This window comes from Bombyx mandarina, chromosome 05, assembly GCF_030267445.1.
Source record: "Bombyx mandarina strain Sakado chromosome 05, ASM3026744v2".
In the NCBI taxonomy this organism is placed as follows: domain Eukaryota; kingdom Metazoa; phylum Arthropoda; class Insecta; order Lepidoptera; family Bombycidae; genus Bombyx; species Bombyx mandarina.
In genome coordinates this window covers 4690554-4706720 of record NC_143212.1, presented here as the reverse complement: position 1 = coordinate 4706720, position 16167 = coordinate 4690554, and the positions used below count along the sequence as shown (strand labels likewise).

Below are 16167 nucleotides of genomic sequence, written 5' to 3'. Positions count from 1 at the left end.
TTATTGTCAATTGGCAAACTTTTGTTAGTGTTTAAAGTCTGTGGTCAAATTGAGAATAGATTAATACTGTTTGTCTTTATTATTATTTATGTATAGTGTAGTTTTAGCGAAATGTGTGATTATACTATATAAGTATAATAGTATTTGACAATAGAACCTTAATGATGTTTAAACATAAAAATTCAATTGATTAAAGTCGAATTTCGACTACTGCGGGACCACTAGTAGGTATAATTATAATATTACAGTTTAATCACGCATTTTTATGGTCTTTATATTATTTCCGACATTTTGAATACTTTACAATTTCCGTGGTCACGGACTGACAGTCGTCCATGACCACAACGGAAATGTATTTTTAATTATGTCTCCGATTCGCAAAAACCGAAGAAGCAATAAGCAATAAAGTAATAAAGTTATTAGCTAGCAATAGCAATAAAGTTTTTATTTTTATAAAAAAAACATTTTGGTGTGTGGCAAGGTGTGACCAGTAAACCATAACCAACGCACGCGACTCATAAACCAACGTTATATATATTTCTGCAGCAAAACAATCAATTAGACGATGGAGTAACCTTCAAAGTCACTTCTCAAAAACGAAAATGGCACTCACGCTGTGTCGTCTATCTGCTGGGTGAACTTCAGGTGAGATGTAAGCTCTCAACGGCTATAAAAACCTGCAAAATTAGATTTCCTCAATGATAAGATTATGGAGGGAAAGCACTTATCAATGAAATTATGACACCGCGCTCTCAAAGAAACATCATAAAAAAAAACTTTATTTCAACCCTAAGCCGGTGATAAAATGAAACATTCGGTTGAAAAATATTGTAGGTATATTAGTTCGACTTTGCACAACATATGTATGTATACCTCGTAGAGCGCTGTGGGACCGTTGCCAACGGCCAGGCTGATGCAATGGTCCATGGGCATATGTTTACAATTACGATAAGAAAATACCCCATAAATCAAAACTTTAAAAACTATTGCTATCCATTGCTTATGGCCAAACCTTAATAATTGTAAATCCTAAAGGATTAAGTAGGACGTAGATTTAGGTCTCCACTGATAACGAGGTAAGAACTCTGGGATGTCTGGATGACTTATAACCGAAGTTATCAGATCTCGCTGAATGGACGAGGACGAGGCGTACAAAAGGGATTTTCTTTGTTAGAGTTTTTGTGAAATTTGTCTAAGCGAGAATCTGCTCCGATGATTTCTTATTTTCCTAATTATTTAAGTTGATTTTAGATGAAACGCTTTGTACCAGATAGACATTTAACCGTGGTCATAATTTCAGTTCTAGACTTTAACCTCATCTCTCAACGTAAATTAATTAAATTAATTTTCAAACAAACACACTTTCCATTTTCATTCTTATGGTGAAGCATTCTGATTAATTTCTTAATTTCTCTTAAACTCAGGATGATTAAACTTCATTATCCTATATATTTATATCTATACATTAAATTATTTTTTATCTTGTTTCGTTTTAATTATAATAGTTTACTCTTTACTTACATACCTACTGCCCCTACTGGTGATTTGCATAATTTCCTATTGTCCAGTAACGAACGCTTCGTTCTTAATATATGTTTCTGTACGGCTTACTAAGATACTCTTTGGTTTTAACCCGGGCTAATGGAATACTTTAATGAGTCTTAATTAATACTTTATGAGTGAAAGTACACATTCAAACTACTTCTTGTTGACTCTTGTGTATTCCTTAGTTTTACTTTGAGGGTATTTAGGGCATCTTAAGCTCGACAGAGCTACTCCGTACAGCCTTCGACTTTGACCCGCGATGCGTTGGCACGCATTCCCCTCTCTCCCCCTTCGTTGCGGAGGCGATAAATCGCATCGCGGACACTTCCCCGCAGTCAGTGCGCCGCGTCTCCCCCTTGTTTGTCGCCGTCTCACGTTTTTGATTTAACTTTTTCTAAAGGATCCGGATGAAGAAGACTTACGGCGTCGATAATGGTCGTAAATAAATCTGATACGCACGCGGACGTGTTTCGTGTTCTGTATGGAGGGGGTGAGGGGGGAAGGGCGGCATTATAGAGGATTTGCGTCATTAGATATGAGTGTTTCTTTTTTATTAGGGCCTAGTCAAAGTCGCCGCGCTCCATTGTGATTGTCGGGTATTGCTTAATTCAAGAAAGAGATTCCATTTGTTAAAATTAGTCATGCACCATGCATGCATGTAGCTCGTGCTCGTATGTGTTGATGCTACTAGAAAAAATCATGTCTCAATTACGCAAATTGTTCAAACTTGTAACTCAATTGAATAAAAGACACACGACCTCATCATATACGAAAATTGAATTTGCATACACAAAACCGAAGATATCATTGTGATTCTAGATTATTAGCATGCGCATCCCAGTGATTTGTTACGATCAAATGTATTATAAACGTTATTAGGGCACTGCCATATGGCGGTAGTTACAGCAACTTATTGACAACAAGGTTACACCTTAGAATGACATCAAGAAAACCGAATTAAATGCTTATCTAAATGAAACACAGACTATTCTTCCTATTAGATCTCGAAAGGAGAGTCGGAGTCCTAGAGTCGGAAGACTAACGTAAAACCGCGCCGAAACAAGCAGCTTCTCCTAAATTATTTAAAATTGAAAATCAAAGAGATTAGACTGATTTTAAGGTTTTTTCCTTACCTATTCGCTGATAGCCTAAGGGGGTATTTCGGCTACGCGCGGACGTATAGGTCCGCCCGCTCACGGGCTCAACCTGCGAGAATTTGCCAGTCGATTGCTTTGCAGAATTTACCGCCGGATCGGAATCGCGACCCACTTAGAAGATCCGGCGAGAAACTCAGTGGGCATTTTTAAGCATAGACGAGCAAATGCACTATCTGCACATGTACGAGGTCGTAATCTCAGTTGTACTGAAACAACAGCCGCGTCCCTCCCTTCAGACGGACGCCTGTAATTTCTGCGCGAGATAATTGATAGAGCTGGGGGACCAATCTGTCTCAGTTTAGCAAATAACACGACTAGAAATATTTCCGCCAAGCTGTAGCTAGCTACTAATGTCAATCGCACGATCGATGCTATGTTATTATAATATGTGTTTGGTACACACTACTCCTAAATATAAATAAATCAGCACTTCACACTACTAGAACGCGTAAGCTTATATTATATACCGCTCCGCGTGAGTTTGTTCAATAAACCATATAAATAAAGAGAAAATTAAATTTAAAAAATATCAAAAAAAGCCATTAGACGATTGTGTGACACCTTTGTTAACTATTTACTAGACGAAGACCGAACTTTGCACGTTTTTTTTGACAAATTGTGTTTTTATAATTTTTTTAATTGTTTTTAAATTAAAAAAATTTTAAAATTATATTTTATAAAAATTATATTTAAATACGAATTACATATTGATAAAATGATGAAATATTCCAAGATCGTTTAGGCATTCTTAAGTGAACACGCGAGTTAAAAAGACTCAAATAATATAAATACACAATTCATTTTCTTGGTCTAACCTTAAACCCAACACTCATTCATTGGCTTCGGGTTGCTTAACAACGCCATCTGCTGAAATAGCTTTAGTGTTATTGTGTCTTTAAACCAGTCAGTTGCTCTCAATTATGAAAAATAGTATTATTATTCGCCAATAGAAGTTGGGAAGAGTCATAAAGTTGATTATCGATAAAGTTGATTATTGAAAACACGAATAAAACAACACTTTCTGAAAATAAATCTTAGCTAGATCGATGTCGCCCCCGAAATCCCCTGTATACTAAATTTTATAAAAATCGTTGGAGCCGTTTCCGAGATTCAGATTATATATACTTATATATACAAGAATTGCTCGTTTAAAGGTATAAGATAAGATACTGTGACTTAAAGATTGTTAAATAAATAAGCAGATATCTACGAATGAATATATAACATACTACGATATTTTTTTTATTATTTGAGTGGACGATCTCACCGCCAACCTGATGTTTAGTGGTTACCGGAGCCTATAGACATCTACAACGTAAATTCCGTCACCCACCTTGAGACATGAGTTCTAAAGTCTCACTTTTTAACTACGGCCGCCCCACCCTTCAAACCGAAACGCATTACTGCTTCACGGCACAAATAGGCAGGGTCGTGGGACCTACCCGTGCGTACCTACCTTTACAATTCAATTATTCCGTAACTAGCTCAACTGAAAATAATCATTTAAACATTATATAGAATAGAAATTTCAATTAGAAATGATGCGATTTTAATAGAACGTTCAGAATTAATTTTGTCCGCATTTTTTTATAAAACTGAGTCGTCAAACCTTAGGCAACGGTTAATTAATTGCTCTTGGGATTTAATTAATCCTCGGTACATTTATGTTATTAGATAATATTATATTTTCCATAGGAAGTATAGTATTAGTATCAGGATACATCGTGATTGCGCTCTTAGCTCAGTGACATGAACGAAATCGCTCATTCAAGAGGTTACAGATTCGATACATGTGGGTACTTTATAACTTTAAAGGTCACTGTTACATTACAAACATTGCTAAATTTCTAAAATATATGCCGTATTAAATAAAATACCTCCTATTTGACCTAAGTCAGGTAACTCTTAAATAAACTCTTAAACTCTTTAATAACCGGTATTTAATATTGTCCCAACAAACATAGTAACTTTTTTTATTGCCCTTGTAGGCAGACGAGCGTACGGCCCACCTGATAGTATGTGGTTACCGTCACCCGTGGACGTCAGCAATGCCAGGGGCAGAGCGAAGCCTACTTATTATACATACTACATAATATTATTATACTATTACGCAATACAAAAATTAAGTAAAAATAACATAAAAATAATTATGCGAAAGACTAAGCTCGTGAAAAGCGCAGAAAGACATTTACAAGAAAAATCCTAAGTTAGGCTGTCGGCTGAATCAGGACCATTAAAATAAATTTTGTTTTAATAATGGAAAGAAAATTTCAGTGTCTCTTCGCCCAACGTAATCGTGTACACAACTCGCAGATATCTGAAAATAAATTAATTCTAAATATAAGGTACTATTTAATTTATTGTTTTCTAAGGCAATGGAACTCTCGGGGAGCCAATGTCACATGTCTGATACCAAAGCTCCTTGATATTGAATGTACCTAGCACAATCCACTCCGCTCAATTATGCAGCACTGCCTACCTTTAACCTGGTTATGTAGTCGTAAAGGTAGGCCCGATACCCAGCTCTCTAAGATAAATTGCATATTTAATCAACTTATTAAGAAAAGAGGGTCTGTATGAGACAATGGGGTATACTGGGGATAATTGCGATTTTATTTAAATAAATACATAATAAGGTAAGTCAAAATGCGATCATTTTATTTCACAATACAATTGCGCATCGTGAGACATTAAATGGAAGTCGCTAGAGGAAGCGCGGTAGCCGAGAGTTGGAAATGAAGTTTATAAATTGTATTGGTGTCTGCTCCCTTAGGCCTCTTCGAGAGCTGTTCTATAGGGGCGGTAGTTACTGCAGCTCGGACTCAACATTTCTTTATAAATTTAATAGTTGACGTTACTATAGCTTCCTTTTCTAAAATAGCTTCTTAGCGTCACACACTCACTGTGGTCCTACCTAGGTCACAAGAGGTCCTACCACCAGTGGACTCTTGTGAGTCCGCACGGGTAGGTACCACCATCCCGCCTATTTCTGCCGTGAAGAAATAATGCGTTTCGGTTCGAAGGGTGGGGCAACCGTTTCAACTACACTGAGAGCTTAGAACTCATATCTCAAGGTGGGTGGCGGCATTTACGTTATAGATGTCTATGAGCTCCAGTAACCACTTAACACCAGGTGGGCTGTGAGCTCGTCCAACCATCTAAAAAAACCTTTTTTTTTTATTGCCCTTGTAGGCAGACGAGCATACGGCCCACCTGATGGTGAGTGGTTACCGTCGCCCATGGACTTCAGCAATGCCAGGGGCAGAGCCAAGCCGCTGCCTATCGCTTAATACTCTCCACAAGCCTCGTTTAAAGAAGGACATGTCATAGCGCTCGGGAAACACCGTGGAGGGGAGCTCATTCCATAGCCGGATGGTACGTGGCAAAAAAGACCTCTGGAAACGCACTGTCGATGACCGCAGTGGCTCCAGGTAGTATGGATGAACTCTACTTCGGTGGCGGGCGGTGCGATGGTAAAAACGAGATGCCGGTATCATCTCGAACAATTCCTCAGAGCACTCCCCATGGAACATTCGGTACAAAATACAGAGGGAACCGAAGAAAATGGGATTATCGACGATTCGAACGGCCCTCCTCTGTATGGAGTCAAATGGAAGAAGCTGGTATTTGGGAGCCCCGGCCCAGAGATGGGAGCAGTACTCCACGGGAGTACTCCACCTTCGACTACATTCAAATATTTTACTTTAGTCGCAAAATGTGTTTGTTGGATATTTTGAAAATGAGTAAGAAACGGGCATATGAATTGGGAAAAATCTTGTTTCATACAATAGATCACGAAATACATAAGAATTTTCCAGTGGAAGGTATGGAAGAAAAGTCTAGACATTTTTGACTACGAGCAAGTTAATATTACGAAACAGTGAATACTACAAAATAAACCAACAATCACTTAACCAAATAGTAGAATGATCTTCAATCAAACACACGGTGTTGTTTCTTCCAACGACCGTCGACGTACATATTATATATATACATACTTATTATGTATGATAATACGATGAAGAACAGAAATTGCTACTTACACTGATCAATGAATATTTGATAAAGATAATTTGGATGTAATCAGTACTTTGTCCTCTTTTGTTATTTTTTTGTTAGATACGCTATTATATAATATAAATTGGAATTGGAATATAAATTGGAAGTTACATGAATGATTCTGTGAGTTTTGTTTTTGTGAGAAAATATGTTTGCAAACTAACTAGTCAGGTCATAAGTATTGTCACACAGTAAAAACTTTTCTTTTAGAATGCTGGCCACAAAAAAGTTTATTGAATTCGAATTTCGAATTGTTCATGAAAATAAAGATGTATACATCATCACACATAAATATGGAGTGGACGCTTAAAGAAGACCGTGTTGCATTTATTGCGTTGCATCGTTGCGGTTACGCGCCAATTCAAATTTTTAACATACTGAAAAATTTGAATATAACCAAAAGATTCGTTTATCGTACCATCAAACGATACAATGAAGACTCTAGTGTAGATGACAGGTCAAGAAGTGGTCGCCCTCGGTCTGTTAGGACTCCAGCAGTGATAAAAGCTGTGAAGGCGCGAATTCAAAGAAATCCCAAACGTAAGCAGAAACTGTTGGCCCTTCAGATAGGGTTAAGCAGAACCACGGTGAAAAGGGTGTTAAATGAAGACTTAGGGCTTCTGGCATATCGAAGAAAAACAGGACATCGTTTGAATGCTCGTCTAATGGACCTGAGACAGAAGAGATGCCGCGCTTTGTTGAAGCGGTACGCGGGAAAAAAATATCGGGAAATTCTTTTTTCGGATGAAAATTTTTTTACCGTAGAAGAGAGCTACAACAAACCAAATTATAAGGTGTACGCACACAGTAGTGAAGAAGCGAGCAACCGTATTCCGCGTGTCCAACGAGGTCATTTTCCATCCTCGCTCATGGTATGGTTGGGAGTTTCTTATTGGGGCTTAACAGAGGTACATTTTTGTGAGAAAGGTGTAAAAACGAACGCAGTTGTGTATCAAAATACAGTCCTGACGAACCTTGTGGAACCTGTTTCTCATACCATGTTCAATAACAGGCACTGGGTATTCCAACAAGATTCGGCGCCAGCTCATAGAGCGAAGAGCACACAAGACTGGCTGGCGGCGCGTGAAATCGACTTCATCCGGCACGAAGACTGGCCCTTCTCCAGTCCAGATTTGAATCCGTTAGATTACAAGATATGGCAACATTTGGAGGAAAAGGCGTGCTGAAAGCCTCATCTCAATTTGGAGTCACTCAAGACATCCTTGATTAAGGCAGCCGCCGATATTGACATGGACCTCGTTCGTGCTGCGATAGACGACTGGCCGCGCAGATTGAAGGCCTGTATTCAAAATCACGGAGGTCATTTTGAATAAACTTTAGTGTCATAAGAATCTATGTTTTGTTAAGTTCATTTTGGTATATGAATGGTTACATAATGAATAAACTTGTTTCAATTATTTTACATTAAACATGTGACAGAATTTATGACCTGACTAGGTATATATATAATTTTTTTTATTGCTTAGATGGGTGGACGATCTCACAGCCCACCTGGTGGAGTCCATAGACATCTACAACGTAAATGCGCCACCCAGCTTGATATAAGTTCTAAGGTCTCAGTATAGTTACAACGGCTGCCCCACCCTTCAGACCGAAACGCATTACTGCTTCACGGCTGAAATAGGCAGGGAGGTGGTACCTACCCGTGCGGACTCACAAGAGGTCCTACCAGTAATAAGTTGTTCGATCGATTGTGAGTTCTGTGTTTTGTGAGAAAATATGTTTGCAAATCATTTGTTTTGTCCTTCAATGTGTTGAATGCTGTTTTTTAGCATGAAACAGCATGCAACAATCGTGAACACTCAATCATGCTTCATTAAGTACTTATTCCCCTACCTATTCGCTGATAGCCTAAGAGGCTATTCTAGCTACGCCCGGATAGGTAGGTGAGCTCACGGGCTTAACCTGAGAGAATTTACTAACACTAGCCCTAGCAAGAGCAGTGCTTCGCAGAATCTACCACCGGATTGAAATCGCAACCCACTGAGAAGATCCGGCGAGAAACTCAGTGGGCTGTGTCTGTGGGTTAATTCGCTCGTCGAACTCGTCGAGACGGAGGACGATGACGGGTGCTTGAGGGTCCTAAAAGCACCATCACGCAAACTGGTCTGTCTGTTGCTGCGGCAAAATTGGGACTTACCAGTGAATCATTAACACTATACCCGGCATTAGTTTTACAAATCAGAGAGAAGTAATATTTTGTGAAACTTGAATGTTTACATTGTGAAGTCACGCTACATCCTACTCAAGCCCTTGTAATTCCCAAAACGAAATATATAACTAAAGCTTATTTTTAAACTCCGCAATATTTACAAGGTCGCCGGGGATAACACGCAGAAGGGTCGCATCGAAAAAATAATAATTAGATTTTAAATATTTTTAAAAAGTGTGTCGCAATGTCGATTCCAGTCACGCACCTTTTTATCATACTTTATTTCACGCTATCAGGCTAGCAAGAAACTTATACATACAAAAATCGTTATGTAATATAGGCCTAATTCCTTGCCGTAACTATCGCCACCACAATGTCTACATCGTTTCTTTGACAATATTTACACTATATATGTATTTTCCTTTAGTTTAGCTTTCACGTCTTAACTAGGTATGCAATCCGTCATCATGAAATTTCTCATAACGTTGTTAAAAGTACAGAGAATGACACAAGGCGCCCCCTTTAGATCCAAAAAAAAGTGCTGTTCCCGACGGATAGAGAAATTACTTTGAGACAATCGTCTAGGGTAACAATTCGACCTACTACTATGAATAGCGCCCAACATGATGCCTGGAGTACAGAATAAAGAAAAAGAACTTGTGGTATTTAGAAAAAAAATTATTAAAAAACATTGCAGGTAGCCGAAGAACATTTGGAAAATGTCATGTTTTTCCCATGGCCGGCTACATATTACCTATATGTAATATAGTAACGTAGGTATATCTTATCATATATTTTATGGTTAGGTATCATATATATTTTATTGTGTCTATTATAGATTTCAGAGAAATATTATGTATAGTTTTATAGATATACATATGTGCAGATTATATGTGGTACAAGAAGAAATTTAACTCAGTGTATTTACCTTTTGATACATATCAACATATTCATCAACACATGTGAAGGCCATATTTGCCCTGCTCATGTGTCTCAGCGTAACACTAAATTATAATATAATAAAGTATTTTCTTTGCTTTTCGCGAATTGTAGCCACAGTCAAAACTACTTTTACTAGTACACCTCAATCATCCGTGACCACGAAATTATTATACATATATTATTGACAATAAAAACGTAAGATTACATCGCAAAAGTACTTATAATTAAGATAATTTAAAAAAAAAAATAGATTTAAGAAAGTTTGTTAGCCCTGACCTGTGTACTCATAAACATAGCAAATTTGTATTGCTTCGTACGAGTATACCATTAAAATATCTATCAATCCAACTTTTATTTGGCTAAGTTTGGCACGCACGGTGCGCGGGGCCGTGCCGGGCGCGACCCGACACCGTCCTTCATTTAAACTTAATCATACTTGTTTGATATTTGTCGAGGGCTTGCTGAACAGTTTACATAAAATTAGATCTTCCTAGTGTTTTTGTTTGTGTTCGTTTCTGGGCCCTCCACTCACGTTAATCTGAACCGCCGGCAGATACCGTGATGTGAACACCGCAGCCAGCTTGTAAGTAATATTATTTCAAAGTATCAAAGTACTGTAAAGTATTTAAATGATCGGAAATAAGGAAATGAAAACAATAAATAGAAGATTAAGCCGTAAAAGTAATATTAATTATGTCTACGGCTCTGCTTTATTTTTAAAGATTAAAAGTTATTACCCTTGTAGACGAGAGTGTGGCCCTCCTGACGGTAAGTGATTACCGTCGCTCATGGACTTCAGCAATGGCACGGGCAGAGCCAAGCCGCTGGCTACCGTTTACCGTTAAATTGTCAAACACGTATTTCTTCACGGTAGCAAGATAGCGCCTATTTTTATTGCTTAATTGGGTGAACGAGCTCACAGCCCACCTGGTGTTAAGTGGTTACTGGAGCCCATAGACATCTACAACTTATATGCGCCACCCACCTTGAGATATGAGCTCTAAGGTTTCAGTATAGTTACAACGGCTGCCCCGCCCTTCAAACCGAAACTTATTACTGCTTCGCGGCAGAAATAGGCAGGGCGGTGGTACCTACCCGCGCGGACTCACAAGTGGTCCTACCACCAGTAATAATTATAAGTCCCGTGTACATATTATAAATAGAACAAGAAGTCCACTTTGTAAAACAGGCCTTCGCGGTGCTGTCAAATTATAAAACAAGTCTCTATTACTAAATCAGTGCTAAAAGTTCTAATCGTCTTCGGCATAAAGGCAATTTATTGGCAATTTTAGCGAACGAGCTTTCTGTTCAGCTTTAAGTGCTTATCGTTAGTAAGATAACCTTTATATTATACTACTTCTAGTGTTTGTGAATCGTCTTTACAAATTTTGCTCAGACCTTTCGAAAGTGTTCGAAATAATTGAAACAAATCATAAAGTGTGTCGCACAAACGTTATTACGGGTAAAAGGCGTTTACAAATAAAGGTTTTAGGTTTCTCTGTATTTATCTAAATGCCTTTTTTTGCAACGAAATACATTCATTTATTCATTACTTTGCCCTAATATGCTGGATTGATACCAAGCTAAAAAAAACGATTATATTAATTTTGATGGTATTGTATTAGTTTATATTAGAATTGGATGGTATTGGAATTTTTATAGTAATTCGGGTTGCTATTTAAGCGAGTTTTTTTTTTATTCCGAAAATCAAATAAAATTTTTATCGAATAGTATTCAATATTAGATATTCATTTTCATAAATTCAACTTTTTTTTATTCAAAACAAATTTGAAACTCAAATTGTAATTATTGGTTCTAATGTTTTACGGATATCTATCAAGGGCACAGATTTTTAAATTACGATTTCTTGAAATGGCTTGTCTTAATGTTAGTTACAAGTTTGTTAGTTACAATTTACTGGTGGTAGGACCTCTTGAGAGTCCGCGCGGGTGGGTACCACCACCCTGCCTATTTCTGCCGCGAAGCAGTAATGCGTTTCGGTTTGAAGGGTGGGGCAGCCGTTGTAACTATACTTGAGACCTTAGAACTTATATCTCAAGGTGGGTGGCGCATTTACGTTGTGGATGTCTATGGGCTCCAGTAACCACTTAACACTAGGTGGGCTGTGAGCTCGTCCACTCATCTAAGCAATAAAAAAAAAGTGGACGACAAAACACAAACAATAACATGGCAAGATAAAACTACACATAGCTCCGTTTCAACGTCTGATCCGACAAGAGACTTGTTTCCAAAAAAAGTTGTTGGCCCACCAATGTATTGGGACAAAGGCCCGGAAGCTAATAGACACTGTGAGTCGTGGCCATGGTACATATATTATGACACAAACGTGAAAGAGAAACAGACTTGACAATTTCAACTTTGTCTTAAATAAAAGACCTACGCAAAATTGTTAGAAATATGTATATGCACGAATTTAAATTACCTTACTGCCCTATTGTAGGGCCGGAATGGAGAGCTTATTAGCGATCCCCGGAGAGAACTAAATCCTGAATAGACTTATCCAACAATAAATTAGATCCATTAAGGCCATCTTACCTTGAGCATTAAGAGACACGAGCTTTATGAGCGAATCGACTGTGAACATGTAATAGTCTCCTCGGGTTATTCCGCAATAAAAACAGTACAAAAAATATTTAAGTAAATAGTCAAAATTACATTGCTATTATAATTACAAACAGGACGCCAGAATCGACCCGTACGGACTCACAGCACGCGCTACCGCCGGTGCTCAGGTAAATTTATGATTTTAATATCCCATTTACACATCGTTAGTCATTCATGAACAAAATATATGTTAGATTTCCTAAACTACAAAAAATTGTGAACTAATCAATTTATGTTCTACATTTAATGGCCCTAGCCCTAGCTTCCTAAGTTTTTTTTTATTGCTTAGAGTTTTTTTTATTGCTTAGATTTATTGCTTACAATTATCTCCTATTTCTCTCACAATCGACATGGAATCCATCTGGCCTCGTAGTACACTACTCTACACTACGGCTCTGTTTGATGCTTTCTTTAACTAAATATCTTTTACCTTTATTGTTGCAAAAGGTTTTTATTTATTTCTTGAAAAGCATCGCCTATGTTCAATACCAGTCACAAAGATCACTCCTCGGCAATTGTCTTAGATGGCGGCAGAAGCAACGCAGCAACGCACGGGTGTCAACAGTGGGTCATTTTAACTTTTCGTTATACTTTGGATTTTACAAACCATGCCAGCCTAAGACAGGGTCCGCAGTACCGATCTTAGATGGATGCGACGGCATGTGCGAAATATTAGCGTTCATAACATAATAGACCCAGTGCGCGATTTGCAAGAGTATCAAACAAGTTTGGTCGGCAGGTAACGTTATGTTATTCCTTAATAAATTATCTATATTTAAAGTAGACGAAACGGTACCAACTGTCTTCAGTTCGGTAACAACCATGACCTGTCGTAAAAGAACAATATTACCTTTACAAAGAAACAACAAAGTTTTGACATTACAAAATAAACATTCACGTAATTAAGTCTTCGTTTACTGATTGATATCAGTTTTTCCGAAAAATATTTTTCCGTTGACATCCCTTTCAGCGACATCTCCATTAAGATAGAGAAATAATAATTAAAAAATCTAATTGAAACCGAACAGATTGACGTTTCCGCTTTATTTTTGTTATGACGTTTAGTTTAATTGGCTTCATGAGCACGCGACCGTTCAACTCTATTGGTTAAGTTTATTTGTTGATGTAGATACTATTTTTAAAAACGTGTGCTATTTCTTGAATAGTCTTCGTGTCCGAAAGTAATTCCGTAAATTTTATTTCTTTAAAATTCTGATTAAATTTAGGGCTATGACGCGGGTCGGGCAAATTAAGCGAACCGTTAATGTATTGTTTATGAAATTAATTTTCGGTGAAAATATTAAACCTTAAATTAAAATAGTAAGTAGGTCGGCCATTTCTTGACATCTGACCGTAATTTTATTTTTTATCTTTAAATGTAATTGAAAATATTACCCATATCTCATACGTACAAATGAGAAAATAAGAATATTTAGAAATTAGAAAATTGATTTAACCAAAAATGAAAAAGCTCTATATTTTATAACTTATTTACACGTTAAAAAATCAGAAGTGATGACGTCATATGTGAACAATGATTTTTTTGTATTAGGGGATGATGGTTAGCCCGTCCTTCAGTTTGGTATTTAATTTTGAATAGAAAGAGCTCATTTTCAATTACAAGTAAGCATAAAAGCAGATACGCATTTAATAATCACTCATCAAAGGTCTAAAATTTTTGCCTTAGGAAGTATATTTAATGTATTGGCAGACACTAGTGGCACATTCATGTGGCTTATTAAATTACTTAAAACCACCCCTTTATAAATATGAACAGAAAAATAACAAACATATCATTTTCGTTGCTCATTCGGTCAATGCAACCACGTAACATTTAATACTTTGGATATGTATACGTATTCGGATATGTATAATAATATGTATACGGATATATATTGCCATAGAGTATTTACAAGGTACGCAATGTGAAGCTGCTGGCGAGTGCTCACGTTGGGCGGTCTGTTGACTCTGTGGTTTTTGGTGTGAGCAAAGGCTGTGCTCAAGTCGATTCGGAGCTGTCGTAAACCCTCTATGTAAATACTCAATGGCGCCAGTTATATGCGACAGTAACCAGTACATAAGAAGATCGATCATGTCATATTAATAAGCTAAATTATAACTGAGATGTACCAGAGTATTTTAAAGTCAAATAATTTAAATGAAAAACATATAACTAGTAAATAATCGCATGCAACTCTCTCTCTCTTCCTAGCTATTTATTCCACATGGTGGTGGGGTCAGTTTTCCTTACTATACTGCTCCACTTCGCTCTGGAAAATAAATACCTAATCGCATCCAACTGCTTCAAGCAAATCAGTCCTCCGAGTCGACGAGATCTGTCAAGTCGACTCGAAAAATTTTATATTGTGATATGAATCATGTAAAGACGTAAAGTACTTTTAGCTTGGCTCATGGAAACTCGTAAGACACTTAGCTGCCCTTAAATTCATTTAAAAAATACTTATCACTTCGGAGAGAAAAATATTTTCTGTTTTCAAATTAATTTAATAGAAATTCCCTCGGACCGACATAAAATCTCGATGGAGGAGGATAATCTTCAATTTCGCTATGTTCTGGAAATCCTAAAAGACATTTTTTGCGCGAAAAATCGCCTGATAATCGGCGACCTCACCGCATTAGAGGCACGTGGGCCACGCTCTTCGAATCTTAATACATTTCGAGGTGATATTCTTTGTCGTAAAAACAAGCAAAAACTTACCAAATTGAACTATATACAGACTACGTGAACGAAGGCGAACGTGGAGTTAAACCAGATATTTAAACTGTTTTTAAACAAATATTTGGATTGTAGTTTTGCGCGAAAATAGTTAAAGGGCAACTTAACTATTATAAAATAGCACAGTTTAGCTTTATGAAATTCTGAGGTGTAGCCCTGAAATGATTGTTCACAATGAACAAGACCCTTTATAAACATCCACTGATTATAGGTTGTTCTAGCGTATGGCAATTCACATAGCACACATCACTAGCACTCGCTGACGTACCGTGGGGACAGCTCGTGAGGACACATACACGCCGCGCCGGTCCGACACACACTGCCGGAGACCGGAGGGGAACCGGCACTCCCCCTCACCCCTCGCCCGGAGCCTGAAATCCCTTTTCAGTGCTCCACCATAAACTCTGTATATTTATAAATTTCAAATTAGAAAATCCCAGGTAAGTAAGTCTTAATTATGTCAAACCGTAAGCTAATCCTAGCTGATTGAAAAGCTTGAAAGCTTACTTGTCGCCCTGCAATTTACACACATAATAATACTCTGTGTACATTTAGAGGACACAAAAAATTATATGTAAATTATTAACACATAAATAAACAAAGAAAAACCAATTTCTCTCACCTTTCTTCGAACTAATTTACTTTTTTTGAAGTGAGTACTTCTTTATAATTTTTGTGTTTTAAAATATGACGAATAGAAAATGACGCTTGAAAAGTGAGACTAAAAAGTTACATACATTAACGAATTTAGAGTGCGAGAATTGCGAGTGAATAACATAGAATACTTCTGAACATTCTACTATGTTTGGGCTGGACTTATTATTTTTTCTGTGTCTATTGACGAGCTGCAGTGTTATAAGTAAATAAAAGTTGGAAACTCTTTTTCTCAACAACAATTTATGTACAATAAAAAATTACAAAATCCAAAC

At 37.3% G+C, this 16167-nt stretch overlaps 1 protein-coding gene across 10 annotated transcripts in view; it reads right to left on the bottom strand.

Moving 5' to 3' along the window:
* Positions 1–15587, bottom strand: part of LOC114241131 (zwei Ig domain protein zig-8) — a 333612-nt gene extending 318025 nt beyond the window's left edge. For 8 of the 10 annotated variants that reach the window (XM_089727554.1, XM_089727557.1, XM_089727558.1 and 5 more), the window contains exon 1: positions 15221–15548. The gene's annotated coding sequence lies outside the window, so the exon portion shown is untranslated. Of the gene's footprint in view, positions 1–613; positions 678–15220 lie in introns of all 10 variants that reach the window. The other 2 variants (XM_089727556.1, XM_089727555.1) reach the window with 2 other exon arrangements.
* Positions 15588–16167: the final 580 nt, after the last annotated feature.